This window comes from Cololabis saira, chromosome 11 (assembly GCF_033807715.1).
Source record: "Cololabis saira isolate AMF1-May2022 chromosome 11, fColSai1.1, whole genome shotgun sequence".
Taxonomy (NCBI): Eukaryota; Metazoa; Chordata; class Actinopteri; order Beloniformes; family Belonidae; genus Cololabis; species Cololabis saira.
The window spans coordinates 21,129,246-21,145,843 of NC_084597.1; positions in this window are offsets into that span (position 1 = coordinate 21,129,246).

Consider the following 16,598-nt stretch of genomic DNA (forward strand, 5'->3'; position numbering starts at 1 on the left):
ACGCCCATTAATGCAATCAAAGAAAGAAAGAAAGAAAGAAAGAAAGAATGAAAGAAAGAAAGAAAGAAAGAAAGAAAGAAAGAAAGAAAGAAAGAAAGAAAGAAAGAAAGAAAGAAAGAAAGAAAGAAAGAAAGAAAGAAAGAAAGAAAGAAAGAAAGAAAGAAAGAAAGAAAGAAAGAAAGAAAGAAAGAAAGAAAGAAAGAAAGAAAGAATTAAAAAAAAAAAATTCCTACAGATACAAGTGGTGCACTGTAAGTGCTCGGGCCCTAATAATACAAATTCCTACAGATATAATAGGGCCTTCGCACTGTCAGTGCTCGGGCCCTAATAATAAAAATTCCTACAGATACAATAGGGCCTTCGCACTGTAAGTGCTCGGACCCTAATTACACCCCACCAACGTATACAACACGGAGCACTCTCCCTGGTGTTCAACCTGAGGAACTACAGTTCTGTATAGTTCCGCCCTAGGCTAGTGGCATCGAACCATCAAACCCTCTGGGTTGAGTCTCAAGCTGCAGTTGCTCAACTGACTGATAGAAGCTGGCGGGAAAAGTGAGTCAGTCACCACAGACTCCCGTGTTAAAATGTCCAAGTTTAGTGCAGAACTTTACATACTTACAGCCTGGTACAAAAGAGAAAACTGATTTCATATCCATGACAACTCAGGAGAGTTTTTATAAAGCAATACATTTAAATCACTTCCTCATCTCCTCATGTAGTTGTCATACTACCCAGCTTACTGATGCAATCAGTGATTGCACGCCTGCACATTGCATAAAGAAAAAGGCTTGAAAACCAGTGGGTCATGTGACCAAATGCTTCGTCCGTTGTTTTTACAGCCTACGGTTACTGCCATTTTGTAATATCTAAGATCTCTTGTTTCATGAAAATTAGAAGACTATCTGTTTTGCTAGTTTAAAGTTTTCTTGTCCAGGAATTACTTTCAACCCCTTTTGCAAAGATATTTCTTGCTTAAAATAAAACTATTTTAACAAGATAGATGAATATTAGGTTTATTTCTAGAGGGAAATAGTTTTTTTTTTTTTACTCTTATTTCTCAAAAGCCTGGTAGTTATTCCCATTGTGCTAGCTGCTTTCAATTACAGCATATACATTTGCCCCAAAATTCACCACGCAAGTTGACAAAGTACAGCAGTTTTTTGTTTTTTTTTAGTTTTTGTTTTACTTTTTGCTGCCAGGCGGTTGTTTTTCATCGCTTCACCTCTTTGACAACACAAAGGACAAACCATTTGCTGTTTTGAATTCCTGCTCTTTCTTCGCGTAGGATTAAAGCTGCTCAACATTTCAGGGCCTCATTTATTATATTTGACATTTTATAGCATGCCAGGATGTTTTCACTGGGTGACAGGTCTATACTGCAGGCGGGCCAGTTTCACACCAGGAGTCTTTCTAATCCAGGCTCAGGAATGTTGTTTGACAGTTACCTTGAAATAACCAAGCCCTTTTTTGACAAAGACGCTGCTCAGACACCAAAATATGTTGCCCCAGAACCATATTGTTCAGCATTCTTAGAATCTTTATAGATGTCTAAGATACAGTATCAACTCAAACGCTGGCACTTAAAATATTGCATGATGGCTTTTACCAATGATTGCTTGTAAAAAATAAATACAAACAAAAAAAGTTCTCTTTGGAGATCAAGAGCCCAGTAACACATGTAGTTGTGATGGAAATGTTGTGCTGAGTCTTTATATGACCTTCCTTCTGAGTACACATAGTTCATAGATTGTAACACAGAGGCATTGGTAGTTTTTACGACAGCAGGAGTATTTAGAACATTGTTACTATTTCAATTTATTTTCATCTGGGTACAGATGAAAACCACACCGTATCAACAATGGTGACAGCCACACTGATATATGGCAATGTCGCTACATGGTTGATTGGCATCAAATCAATTTTATATTTTAGGTTTGACTTCACAATAATCCCACCCCAAAAATTGCAACACTTTCATATGTCACTGAATAACCTTAATATCATCAAAAGTCTTAGAATTAGAGAAATAAAAAAAGGTGACAGAGGAATACATCTGGATAACATTACGGAAAACTATAACAAACAAGTTAAAACCTAAAGATACATCATGCAAGGATACCATACAGTGAACCATAAGACAGTATAATATAAAAAATGACCATTAAAGGTTAAACAAACTGAAAAATCAATAAAGCAACTCTTAAAGGAACACCCAGAGCTCTTTTAAATAGTAAGGAGTGTAAACTTTATTGGAGGACATGAATCGAAGCAGATTTGAGTAAGAACTGAAATGGAATTGACCTATATCTAAACAAACCAGTATTTTAAGACTCAAATATGTCATCCTCTTAGGTTTGTCATAATAACGTCAACATTGAGCCATTTCTCTGGAAGCAGATACCATGAACTTGCCTCTATTTGCGCAGCATTCAGTATTACATGCATGTACAAACAAACCTAACTTTCTGTGCAGTGACTTCAAGCCCACCAACCCCAACCTCCCTCTCCTCTGACACATCCTTCCTCAACGAGCTGGATGAGTTCTACGCTAATTTTGAGAAGGATAACACACACCAGCAATAAGGGCAGAGCTGACTGCCAACCATCCGCCACTAACACTCTCCCCGACTGATGTTGAAGCAGTGCTGAGTCAGACCAACACACACAATGCTGCAGGCCCTGATGGCATCCCTGGATGTGTGCTCAGAGCATGCGCTGGGGAGCTGGCGGGGGTCCTGACGGACTTATTCAACCTGTCCCTGGCCCGTGCTGTTGTTCCCACCTGCTTCAAATCCACCACCATTAGATTTAGGTGTCTCTGCCCCATCGTGTGAGGTATTTATCATAACTAAGCTTTGCTGTCACAAGGCGTGAAGTCTTCACAACGAATGCAGCTTATGTACTTGATGCATGAGATTGTTCAGTGTGACATGTTTACAATACATACATTACGGTTTGCAGGGAACACTGATATGGACTTTTGATATCGCGTTGTGTGCATTTAACAGCAGAACAGAGCGTCCTTGTGAAATGGTGTATTCCAGGTCTCAAAGGTGTGGTACAATTGCATGGCTGCAGTTGCACTCGAAGGGGCTTCAGTTACCACTTCCTTACCATCCCATATTAGATTTAGGCAGTGGTGCGCAGTCAAGGCCAGCAAGGCCTTCTCTGCAGGCTTAAGATAACCACAAATCATGATCATAAATATGATAAAGGTTAATTACATTTTTTATTGACTTTCTCTAAATATCTAATATTCATATTCTCTTCATGTCACATTATGCTCCTACCAGTCCTGTTGTTTTTAGAGTTTTTTGCCAATCAGAATTCAGCTATCTTATGTTGCCAGGCTGTATGAAATCTGCACGGGCCTTCAGAATCAACAGTGCGGGTGTCTGTGCATTGTAAGTGAATGGGCAAATACAGTTGATAGATAGTTGCAATAGCCAATCAGATCACGAGTTGTGTCAGTAAGGCCCTCTAGTTGGCCTCACGTTGAACATGAGATTTACGCGTCCTGTGATTAGATATCGATACGTACTAGTTTGAGCCACGGCAGTGCGAGGCAGATCAATAAAGTTTTCGGGAACACAGCCGTTAAGGTGAGTGCAAACCTTTTATTTCTTTTTTTCACGTTTGGTATGTTTTTGTAATTTATTTTGTTCATATCAAATCTATAATAACAAAGTAAAAAAAAAGAGAATTAAGGCTGCAAGCAGCGATGAACAGGCCCTCGCGCGTGCAATTTTCACCAATAAAGGTCAAGGACTCAAAACCGAATCCGATGAAACCACCCATGACTGTTTATGTCAAACCATTCAAAAGTTATGGCAGAAAATAGGAACTATCATATATCGACCAATCAGAAGAAGGGGCGGGGCTAATTTGCACCAATTATGGTCAAGGACTCAAAACCGAGTCCGATGACACCACCCATGACTCTTTATGTCAAACCATTCAAAAGTTATGGCAGAAAGTAGGAACTATCAAATACTGACCAATCACATGAAGGGGGGGCGCGCTTTTTGGCGTCTATCGTCACCACGGTAACGCTTTTGACTGAGAAAAGTAATGCCCATCGTTGCAGGATCGAGACGCACATTTTGATGTATAACACACCTGGGTACACGTTACGGTTCGGGCTGCATTAACGGCCGAACAAATGGCATAAATTGTGCCAAAATTACACGATTAATTCAAAATTGCCGACTTCCTGTTCGGTTTTGGTTATGGCGCCAAGAGACTTTTCTTTAAGTTGCGACATGATACAGGTGTTTTACCGATTTTCGTGCATGTACGTCAAACCGTATTGTGGGGCTTGAGGCACAAAGTTTTCTAGGAGGCGCTGTTGAGCCATTAGGCCACGCCCATTAAAGCAAACCATTAAATATCAAATTTTTCGCCAGGCCTGGCTTGCGTGCAAAATTTGGTGACTTTGGGGCACTGTTAGGGGGTCAGATCTCAGGCCCTAAATATATTGAAAATGGAAAAAGATTATATTCTGGCGCATTGACGCAGCTGTGTGGTTGTATTCAAAGCAACAGGTCACAGAAAGCTGTGATACGTCACGGTTTGACATGAAAACGTTTTTTCTCAAAGAAAGTTGCCATCGTTAGTGTCTTTTTGATAATAAACTGCAATTTTGCAATGTATTGTACAATCTTGTTTCAGCAGCGGAGGCCGAACCTCTGCGCCTATGGTGACGTCACCATAGGCGCAGATTCAGAATGGCTCGTAAAAAAGTCACGTGACACTGGAAGATTCAGCGGGCGGGGGGAACAGACCTTGCAGATTTTCATGGGATTTTATCTTCCCTGTGTTGGCAGGGTGAGGGGAGACCACTTTATATATGTTAAAACAAGAAAAAACGTGTTTTTCATAATAGGTCCCCTTTAAGCTTGCATATTCTTTGTGGACTCATTTAATGAAACTTTTTGGAAAGATAATTTTAAAGACACCTTTTTATTAAAAAAAAAGATAAAAACACCCTTTTGTTTTTAAGTTTTGACACGAACATACTAGATATGTTTTAATTGCTGATGCAGGTTTGTTTATTTTTAAAATGCGCCAGATAATAGCCCATTTTGTACACAACTGAGGTGATGCAATGCCTAGTAGTGCTTAAGTAGTGCTTAAGTGTGTTTCTAACTACTCTCCAGTCTTGGGGCCTTATGTACTAAGTGCAGTGCAGCGCACAAAAAACGTGCGTTCGCCACTTTCAACGCTCACGGTCGTATGTACAAAGAATGACATGAACGTAGAAAGCTGCGGTCCTTCACTCACACACCAAGGCTGGTACACGCACTTTTCTGAGGTTTTGTCCGTTGGCGACACTCACTGGTGATGCAGTGAAGTGCAGAATATGAGGAAACTTAACGTCAACAATAAGTTCACGACCACGTGAAGGACACGACAGTCCCCACATCACCAGATAAGTTACACAAGAGTGGAGCTGCGACAATCTCACAATCAACCACATGATCTGAACAAACAACTAAAGGCAGGAGCTCAACGATGGAACCCGCAAATCCCGATGGAGCTTTGGCTCCGTTGAGGAACCTGCTGATGGCAGGATCGGGAGCGAGTATTCAGGGACCAGACTGATCTGCTGGTCCAGGACTAAGACTGGGCCATCAGGTTTAGGTACCAAGAGGATCCTCCTGGATCTCTGCCCTGAACTGGACCAGCTGCTCCAGTTCAGACCAACATGATGCTTCAGCTGGAGCTGCTACAGGTCGGACATCTCTGTCACCATGACGACCGTATGGGACGAGGACTGGAGATAAAAGCCAGATCCTAAAACATCCCATAACTGTGTCTGGACAGAAAAACATTAAAATACATTTTGCAGCGAAAAACCGGTTCTGTAAAGTTGTATTTAAAATAAAACCAAGATGTAACGGAAAGGTTGGTTGGTAGGAACTGATGTGACTCAGCAGTGATGAATAAAGTTTTTATTGAATGTTTAGGCAACTTTCATAGTCTGATATCGAGTCAGCTGCAGGTGCTGCAGGACTCCAGAAAGAGTTTCTCCGGTGATGGACAGGTGTCGTGCCAAAAAGTGATTGCCTGCCAGAATCTGATTTCTCCCCTGAAAATGGGTCTTTTTACCAGCCAAAAATTGATTGAAGGCCAAATACAGTTAATGACTTGATCTCAATCTTGAGCTTCATAATCTGAAAATCTGACGTTTCAGCGCTAGCGCTCAACGGGCTGCTGTGCGCGCTCCCGCGGCCAGAAATCAGAAGAAATCAGATTCTGGCAGGCAATCACTTTTTGGCACGTGTACATTGGTCTTAATCCGTCAGCATGACAATAAAGCGGAACGATGAGCCGTTTTTCATCCACCGACTTAAGTTCTGGTGTCGGTTCTTAAATTACAAACAAGAAAAGCAGAGTGTAATGATGCACCAATGCTGCCCATAAACATTCACAAACCCGTACGATCATAATAAAACCAAAACTCTTCACGGAACGCAACGCAAAGCAAAGAACAGCATTACCCATAATGCAATGCGGCTTAAATCGGAAGAAATGCCCCAAATAAATTATTTATTCCAGCTCAGAGCCGATGTTTTTTTCAGTTGTTTTACCTGTTTTTGCACATTTCTTGTTAGGATGAGCGTTTTTTAATGGATAATTATCTTCATTATCATATTCAAACATGTATTTGAGGGAGGAGATGGGGCGGAGTGTTGTGCTCCCCCATGTGCGTTCAAATCCACGCTGATTGGGATGTACAGAGAAACCTGCGTGGATTTGGGCGAATGCACAGTTTTGTACATGTGGATTTTTGCGTTCTTGTTAATTCCACACACGGATTCACGTTGAAATCCACGCACTCTTAGTACATAAGGCCCCTGGTGTTATAAATGCTGGCATAATGAAAGCTATTTATTGACTAAGTTGGACATCACTGAAGGCCTAATGCACCGAAATGTGCCTTTTTCGTTTACCCTGGTCAGTTCTCTTTTATGGGATGGGTGTGGTAACCTCCGTTCATTCATCCAAGAGCCCTAACTCAAAACAACCAAGATGACTGCCAAACTGCAAACAACATCTTGGATCAACTCGTTTTAACTGCAAAACCGACAATAGCCATTCACCAGTGTTTGTGTGCCACTGTAAGCCATTTTGGATGTCTTTTGTCGTTCCGCCTGCATCACATGCTCTGTTTCTCTGATTGGTTGTATGGCTGCCCAATGACGTCCATATGCAGTTTCTTCCATGTCCTTCCTTTGGTATTGCCTTCTGAAGAGTCCAATCCAGAGGAACCAGACTAATTCACTAGGAGTAAAGTATCAAGGAGTAAAGGCTCGGATGACTGCCCAGGCTAGATTTGACATTTAAAAAAATCATTGACGTGCACTGAAAGGGAGCTGACATGATGAGTACTTTTGAACTGTACATGAATCATAATTATAAACTGTGCAACAAATTCAATCACTGGGGTAATATTAACATATACAAAAGCTCACATGACATGCAAAATGTCATTTATATACATACATGCATCGCCTGGCTATTGAGGCTACATGAAAAGACACCACAACCTTACTTGAGCATGAGGCTGAACAGTTCACGAGGTTTCCTGAGCACAGAAACGACAAAAAGGCCTTATGGAAATTCATGAAGGTTGAGTTTTGGTCACTGAGCATGAATATAACACAGCTTGTACTTATTTTTCTGACGGTGTGGTGGACACAATTACGGACCTTGCACCCATCAAGATTGTATGGAAGGGGGCTTGGTCACAGGGAGTTTTATGGTTGCTTAGCAACACGTGTTCTGTGTCAGTTGTCAGCTGTCAGTTGTCAGCTATCAGTTTCTGTTGTCAGTTGTTATTCCGTTATCTGGAATAAAGTCCTGTTTACCAACCTCTGGAGTCGAGCTTCATCCTGCCACAACGGTAATAAAAGACACTTAGAATAGGAGCGGTCCTCCCCAAGCAGCTCCAATCCAGTCAAGTATTATCACTATCACTTTTGTACGTGTGCATAGATGCATGTTTCCACTCTTGGTTATGATGATCCTACTGAATCAATTATGTCCTCAATGGTATTAAATTCAGAGGCAGCAACCTGCAGTTTCCAAAATGAGGGTAAATAGAAGCAAATTATTCCTAAAAGAATAAAACTGATGTTCTGTAATCCGTGACTGGTCAGGAAGTGGATAAAGAATATGTCCTGGACCGTCTTGTATGGAGATGCTAGCAATAGATCCTTTGGGTAAGGGTGTTGTAGGAAAGGGTCTCTATCGACTGGGACGAAATCAGATCACATTAGATTTGCATTTTAGACATTTTGAGGCAGTTAAACAACTTAGAGTCCTTATCATGGTCTTTGAGCTCTTCGTCTGCAGTCTTAACAGCTGCTCCTCGACTAACCTCAACCAGTTGTCATCATGTCACAGCTATAGTTATTTTAAATCAGGCTGTACTGAATTCCAACTGAGCCCATCTACACTTGCAAATAAACTAAGTTGAAGGATCCAAACAGAGTGTTATGACAACAACTGTCGGTATACTGAATCACATTCCACTTCCTAGTAAAACATTGCTTCGATGTTACTCAATCTACCTGCTAGTTGTTTTAATTTATTCAGACCAGGGCTGTGCTTCATGTCCTGGAAAACCTGAAAGAAGCTGAAAACACACACACACACAAATATTTATTTGTATATTTTGTCCTGTCTCTTCAGATTTTTTTCCCACTCCTCTTGGAACAATGAAGATATCCTTGATTCTTCAATAATTGATTCATTTACAAAGGATGGTGACCCACACTTCCATAAAAAGGCTACTCCTTTTGTTGAAAAATATTTGTTAACAGACATGACTCATTCAATATCAAGATAGTGTAAGGGTGAGCGTATATCATGGTAAGTAAACTTTTGCTGTTTTTTTTAGTTTAATGTCTAAATAACAACCTAATATAGATTGCTTAAACACCCTTTTAAACAGTTAAAGGGGACCTATTATGAAAAACAAGTTTTTTCTTGTTTTAACATATATAAAGTGGTCTCCCCTCACCCTGCCAACACAGAAAACATGAAATAACATGAAATTCTGCAAGGTCTGTACACCCCGCTCGGCTGAATCTTCCAATGTCATGTGATTTCTACGAGCCGTTCAGAATCTGCTCCTGTCCTTACGTAACGACAGGAGCAGATTTCCATAGGTCGGCCTCCGCTGCTGAAACCACGCCCACAACTCTCTCCGCCGGCTGGAGCGTCCGCCATTGTTCAGAAGCGGTGGCTGTTTGAACAACGAGGGGACAGTAAGAATGAGGTTTTGCATCGACATTTACCCTCATAAAAGGATCAGTGCCCACGGTACGGACCCGGCAACTGCACACGAGTCAGCGGTAAGTGACGTTATTTTTTTAATGTTATTTATATTTGTTTACAATTATGATCTTTGCATGGGCTAAGTATTTAGCTTAGCTCCGGAGCTGCCGGAGCTGCTCACGGACCGGACCGATGAGGATCCCCGGCGGCTCCGGTGTTACCTAACGGAGTGTTAGGTAACACTGGAGCTCTATTAGTACCGTAATACGTTTTTCTTCTGTTCATGGTTTCAGATCTTCCAAGCAATGCACCTGAAGCTGTTCAACGACACCTTCAGAAGACGCGCGGTCCTTCCTTGAGCCAGCAATAGTGCATACATGTTATTTATATACAACTTATGTTTTATTTTTTTAACAATAAAGTTGCCATTTGTGAAAATTCCGTGTTGTGATTTCTTTACAGTTAACATGATTCATTTGTCTTGTAACATAAGAAGTGAAATGAGGAGGAATCTGAGTAAATAACTGTGGTGTACCTGTTTAGAATTCAATTAAATCTTCCTGTGTGAATTAGTGTGAAGACGAGGTGACCCGGTCAGGGAACTAAAGGCTGATTTATGGTTCCGTGTTACACCAACGCAGAGCCTACTGCGTAGGGTACGCGTCGATTTAACGCAGAACCGTAAATCAGGCTTAAGATCCATTAACACCGTGTCATAACTGAATGCGAGCGTCCGACTATCGCGTCGAGCTGCGTGACATCGGACGCTCTCTGTCCACACTGAAACCGTTAAACTCGCGGCCAGTTAGGACAGTCCAATACAAAAAAAATAAAGCAATGGAATTTATTTTGTCGCCTAAGCTCCCTGGCATGCGACACGCTTTGTGTACGCAGACGGCTCTTCTCCCCGGAGCGAGGCTTTGTTCCCTCCCCTCCTACACGTCATTCAGGGAGCCAATCAGCACAGAGCCTCATTATCATAGCCTCCTCGCCCCTTAGAATCAATCACAGAATGGGGTTAGAAGCGGTAAAACTAGAGACATGGTCCACAGTCTGAATTTCTGTTTTATGTAGAAAAAACAAGCTTTAGATTGTTTTTAAGACATTCATGGCCTGTTTAAAATATACATTAAATGCCATAATAGTTCCCCTTTAAAGTTAGTTTATTTTTCTCCATTAAACAGCCACCTGAGGACAACTGTTACTGTCACCAGATGTCTTATTTTGGTCCTTTTTAAGTATTCACTTTGAGACATTTCTTCCGTCACAGCTGCCATGAACAGAACCGGTGGTGATGATTGGAGGTTCGTGTTGTTTCACGTGAACATTGGGGAATTTATTTGAGAAACAAGACTTGAACTTCGACTCTTCTCTCATCAAGATCAACCAGGAAAAGATACACTAGGTGATATATCCGGGACAGCACCACCTCCTCCCTTTTTGTTTTTCCACAGAATTTCACAGGTGACTTGAATGTGCCACAGCAGGTAAACTGACAGTGACATCTTTTGTGCACCTAGGAATAATCTAAATAACTTCCTTCACCAGCCACCAACCTTTTTGTGTCATTTGATGCTGGGTACAAGTATGTTGTGTTGAAATAAACACAGATGAGTTCCAGTTATTACTTTTGCACAAAGCCACATCCCATTTCCAAAGTTTTATTATGTTCTGTAACTTAATGCTGCTTATTCTCTTTCTTCCCATGTACTATTGCTTGTTTTAATAAACACTGATCCCATACATGTACGTAGATCTCTAGTTTGCTTGTTTTGCATTGATGGGAATTGCCAGGGGTCCCGTTTCACATTACTTTCACTGTATTTTAAAGCTGTTTGTAGATATTCACTGAAAACACACTTTGTACAAATCTTTGAAAGGATAAGGATATGTGCTTTTAAAATATCAAGTGTTTAGATTAGAGATTAGATTGTCCTTTATTCCTCCCTCAATAGGGAAATTCTCTTTCTGCAGCAGCAGTACACTCAACACACACATGCAGCGGAAGGGTAAAACAAGATAAAAAATATATCATTACAAATATAAATAGTATAGTGTAATGAAAATAAAAGTAGTCTCCCAAGCGTTGGTTTTCCTCCCGCCCTCTTCTCACCCTCTGTGGGGTTGCTGGTGGCCTGGGTTCCAGGTTCTTCTCTGGTCTCTCGGGTGGCGGGGTTGCGCCCCCCCCTCCTCCACTATAGATACAGTTCAGGTGGAGCATCGATTGGACTATCACACACACACACACACACACACACACACACACACACACACACACACACACACACACACACACACACACACACACACACACACACACACACACACACACACACACACACACACACACACACACACACACACACACACACACACACACACACACACACACACACACACACACACACACACACGAGGACAAACCTTTATATTCTGCCTTTAATCACAGATTCATTGAGACTAAAACAATTACGCTAATCACCCTTCCAACCCCACACTATCCCCCTTGCCATTTTCTGGGGATAGACTGCTATATATAGTTACATTGACACAGCTAATCTCTACTCTGTTCTCTCTATCAGCCATTCCCACAAATGAGTCTTACCAGCAGATAGAGCAGAGCATCTCTGCATTTTCAACCCAGTCTCCAATCCCGTCTAGCACAGATTCCTACGATATGTCTGTGCTCCATCGATACATACTTTTCACACTTCCTTCCCCATCAATAATAACCGCCAAATGACATGATTTATGAGCAAGAGTTGTAAAACAGGCGTTCTGGAATGTCTGTTGTCAGAGGTCATTCAGCGCTTGAATGGGAATTCTGACGTAATGTCTCACTCATTTTAGGGCTTCTCTTCGTCACAGATTCTTTTATTTAACTTTATGAACATAATTTATAGCTTCAGTCACAGGGTTGAGGCCTTCTGGTTTGGTGGAGCTAGGTTAGAATATTTGCTTTTGTAGATAATGAGGACCTGTGAAGTGACCGAATTGGTTTCCAAGAAGTCCTTCTTCGGGCTCTTCTGACAGAGCTCTGGCAGCTACTTAAGCCGGGCATACACTGTGCGATATTTTAAATCGTTTGAGACTGCCCCATCTCACACTGCACGACTAGATCGCGGAGTTCAAAAGTTCACAGCCCACGATTTATGGTCTCACACTGTACGACCCGATGCTCGGATGCGACCCGTCTGCTCACACTATACGATCATAATCCTCCCGTCGGTATCCCGTATGGTTCCGCGTTACACCAACGCAGAGCCTACGGCGCAGGGTACGCGGCGACGCGCACTGTACGTGGGAAATGCATGTCTTTTTTTCTGCTATTAAAACATGATTTGTAATGTGAATTTGCAACACTTAAACTACAAATAATAGTTTTTGACGTGACATCAGAGATTGCGCATGCTCTCTGCAAAAGGATGAGGCCAATCGGGTCGTAGCACTGCTTCAACTGTGCGATTCCTTCACGAGGAGCGACCGGGATTTCAAACACGCTTGATTTTCTTGCGACCTCACAATTCGTGATTGGGAGCTCGTCGTGAGGTGTTAATCTCTCGTCGTTACCCTACGTACACTGCACGAGGCACGAGCAACAATTGGGTCAAAATCCGTCCCGATCCAAAAAATAGTCGCACGACTGGAAAATCGTCTCAAAACGAGCCGATAATCGCACAGTGTATGCCCGGCTTTATCGTTGTCCTTTTGGTCATGACATTCCCACCCACCACTTGTCATGAGTCAGCTATTATAGCATGGCTTATCTCATTTATACACTGTGGGCATGGATTAGAAATCTAGCCATGGAGACCAAGACATGGACATTTTAACATGGAGGTCAACAGAACAATGTCTGGTGGTTATTTAGGGAGTTGTACCTCCATATGTGCAACAACTAAAGTTGTCCCTTGTACTGACCTCACTGAAGAGAGACCTTTGGGGAAGTTTCCTGCTTTGTGTGAAGCATCTTTGATAAGAATCCGCACCTCCAAGTCGGGGGTCATGGTCTTCCATTGCATAAGCAGGCATTCCCCTCTCAAGATTGGAGATATATTCTGCATCAGGTAGGGCAGTTGAAGCATCGCTTGGTGTCATTCTTGTCCATGAATGGGGTGGGAGCTCAGTCATCTAAGAAGGGTGTAGAGTTGAAAAAGAGCCAGCTGAGGATATGGAGGAATCTGTGGAAGGTGTCCCATCGGAAGGAAGCCTCTGAGCACACCCTGGACTTCCAGGAAAAAGACATCTCCAAACTGCCTTGTAAGGTTTCACTCCCCGGTGGAGCTGGATAAGGAGGAGGAGGAGGAGGAGGAGGAGGAGGAGAAGAAGGAGGAGGAAGAGGAAGAGGAGGAGGAAGTGGAGGAGGAGAGAAAGATCTGTTACTCTCTTGAGATCTGAGAAGCAGAAACAAATAGAAGGAGGGATATGTTTTAGCATTTATGCAATTGTAGCACTTGTACTTATAACATTGCAAAAGAAAAAGTATAGGCTATGAAGATCTAGGTTCTGAGGAGCAAGAAAGAATATAATGTATTGTAAACAACTGACAATTTTATTGTAGCAACACAAAACAAAATATGATCACACTTACAGTGACTGAAAAAAGAATAAATATCCCAAAATAAAATAGAGCTCTTTTCTCAAAAAAATTAAAATAAAATAAAGAATTCCCTTCTGAGATTTTTCCAGTTCTTTTTGTACTGGTAAATGTTCTTTTGGAGTTTCTTGTTCTTTTCCGTGTCTCTTATGTATGTATACACTACCCGGGTAGGTATAAGTGTAGGTGTTATGGTATTTCCTTAGGTGGGAAATCCTGAGTTCAAGGTGATCTTGTTAATCCCTGCAGCAGCTGGCCAGTCTACTGGCAGGAACCTCCAACGCATCGTCCGTGGGTCTGACTCGCCATCACATCCGAAGTCTTCTCTCTCATAATAGAAGGGGGTCTCAAAAAAACCAGTCTGCACATATTGTGCAGAAAAAACAAATTAAAATTACTTAAAGTGCATTTCAAATCATAAAAAATTAAATGTCAGGTTCAACTGTTACCTTAACTTTACATTTTTAACTTATAATAATCACAGCATGAAATCATTTCTTAACATTCTTTTTTAGACATGAATAGAACATTCATCTTTTAACTTGTACTCATTCTCTAAGCACATCAAAAATGAAATTATATGAACACACAGTATTTTACTAACATCCCGAAATTAACAAGTTCCAAAATACTCCGACTGGTTTTAACCGACATTCTACCACGTTATAGGATGCTAATATGAGCAACTTGCTACGTAATGGCCGTCGTAACCGACTGCCACGCAAGGTGTTCACTTATCAATTAAATCACTCACCGGAGTTCTTCTGTCAATTTAACCAATTCTTTCAGCAATACTGCACCATGCAGCACTCCCTCCCGCACTCTTTATCGTCTCTTGTATCGTTTTTTCCTTTATAATTTCACCTGCACTCATTTCACCTTCCCGTTTACATGCATTGGAAACTCTCCTTTTTTCCTTTCTCCCGCGTGCTGTTAATTACAAGACACACCAGCGGGGGGCGGGGTCTGCCGTTCCAACGGGTGCTGCCAAGGATCAAAAAGAATGACTCGCGCAGCGTTAACCCCTTAGTGACCATACACTTTTAGTGTGTGGGTTACACCCGTGATTCTCAACCCCCGGTCCCCGGACCGGTACCGGTCCGTAGAGCCGTTACTACCGGGCCGTGGAATGGCTTGTGTTCCGATCATAATTAGGGCTGCAATGATTCGCCAACGTTGTCGACAAAAAAGCGATAATCAAAATTGTCACCAGACGTTTTTTTCCCAATGGAGTGAGGCATCTCACTTCACTTCACCTCATACAATCTCTGCCGAGAGCAGCGCTGCACGACAGGGTCTCAGCAGCTTTTCTTTTCTTTGCGTGTCAGCGCAGTTGCGGGTAACAAAACTTGGCACTGGGGGTTCTAGGATTTTTCTGAAACAGGGGCCATTATGGGGCCAAATGTAACCTTCAGGGGCCAACAGTATTAAGCCCCTTTCACATAGAGGGCGCAAAGCGGGACCGCCGCCGGCTTTCCCATTCATTGTGTATGTGCTGCCGCAGCGCAAGAGTGGACCGCTCTGCTGGCGAGCTTGGCGGCGCGGGAAAGGCCACCTGCCACGGGCGTTTCACCTGCCTGCGTCTGAATTGAACATTTTTTAATTTAATCGCGCTGTGAGGGCATCTCGGTGCGACCAATAGGAGAGTAGATGGTTGTCATCCTGCTGAGGACCCACTCCCCAACAGGCTGTCAAACTGCTCCCTGTTCAATCTGAAGTAGACCTGGTCATCATGGAGCTGTAGCTCCAACGAGCCTGGATTCCCCCAAATCTTCTCAAGTCTTCTCATGAGGATTTCATGGACCCTCCTTGCTGCTGCTGCTCGTCTCCTCCTCAGAAGAACTAAAGCCAGCATCCCCCCTGAAATAAAAACGGTCCAAATCATCCCCCCCTGAAATAAAAACGGTCCAAATCATCCCCCCCTGAAATAAAAACGGTCCAAATCATCCCCCCCTGAAATAAAAACGGTCAGAATCACCCCCCCCCCCTGAAATAAAAACGGTCCAAATCATCCCCCCTGAAATAAAAAAGGTCCAAATCATCCCCCCTGAAATAAAAAAAGTCCAAATCATCCCCCTGTAAAACTGCCATCCCTCCTTTCCATCCCTTATGTCATTTCATCAATGAATGTGGTTTTACTGCTATTTCAACATTTAGAGTCATCACCAGAAAAATAACACCAGAAAAATAACTCATTTGACAATTTTCACCTGTTTCAAGTCAATTTTCACTTGAAATAAGTAGGAAAATCTGCCAGTGGAACAAGATTTATCTTCTCATTACAAGCAAAAAAATCTCAGATTTTTCTACTTATTTCAAGTGAAAATCTTTGAAAAAAAATTGTTGTTTTTTATTTACTTTTTGTATGAACAGCAGCAAAGTTGAAAAAAATATTTATTTTTCATTGAAGTACCCATCTTTCTCGTGTTTATTATCATTTGCCACATAATTAAAGCAACCTCATACTAAATTTAAGAAAACAATTTTTGCATTTTTTTGTCATATAATTTCATCCAAAACTTGTATAAATCGAAATGTGTTTCTTTGAGTGGCAGCCCTGTCATGGCTTGGCGGACAATAAGTTCTGGTACCCGACCGGACTGACCAGCACAATGCACAGGTGCTGTATGCAGGTTAGGTACAGTCAGCTGCAGAGATGAGCGGACCTCAGCAAACCTCCATGAGCCGTTTCTTTACTGGTTGTTCGAGT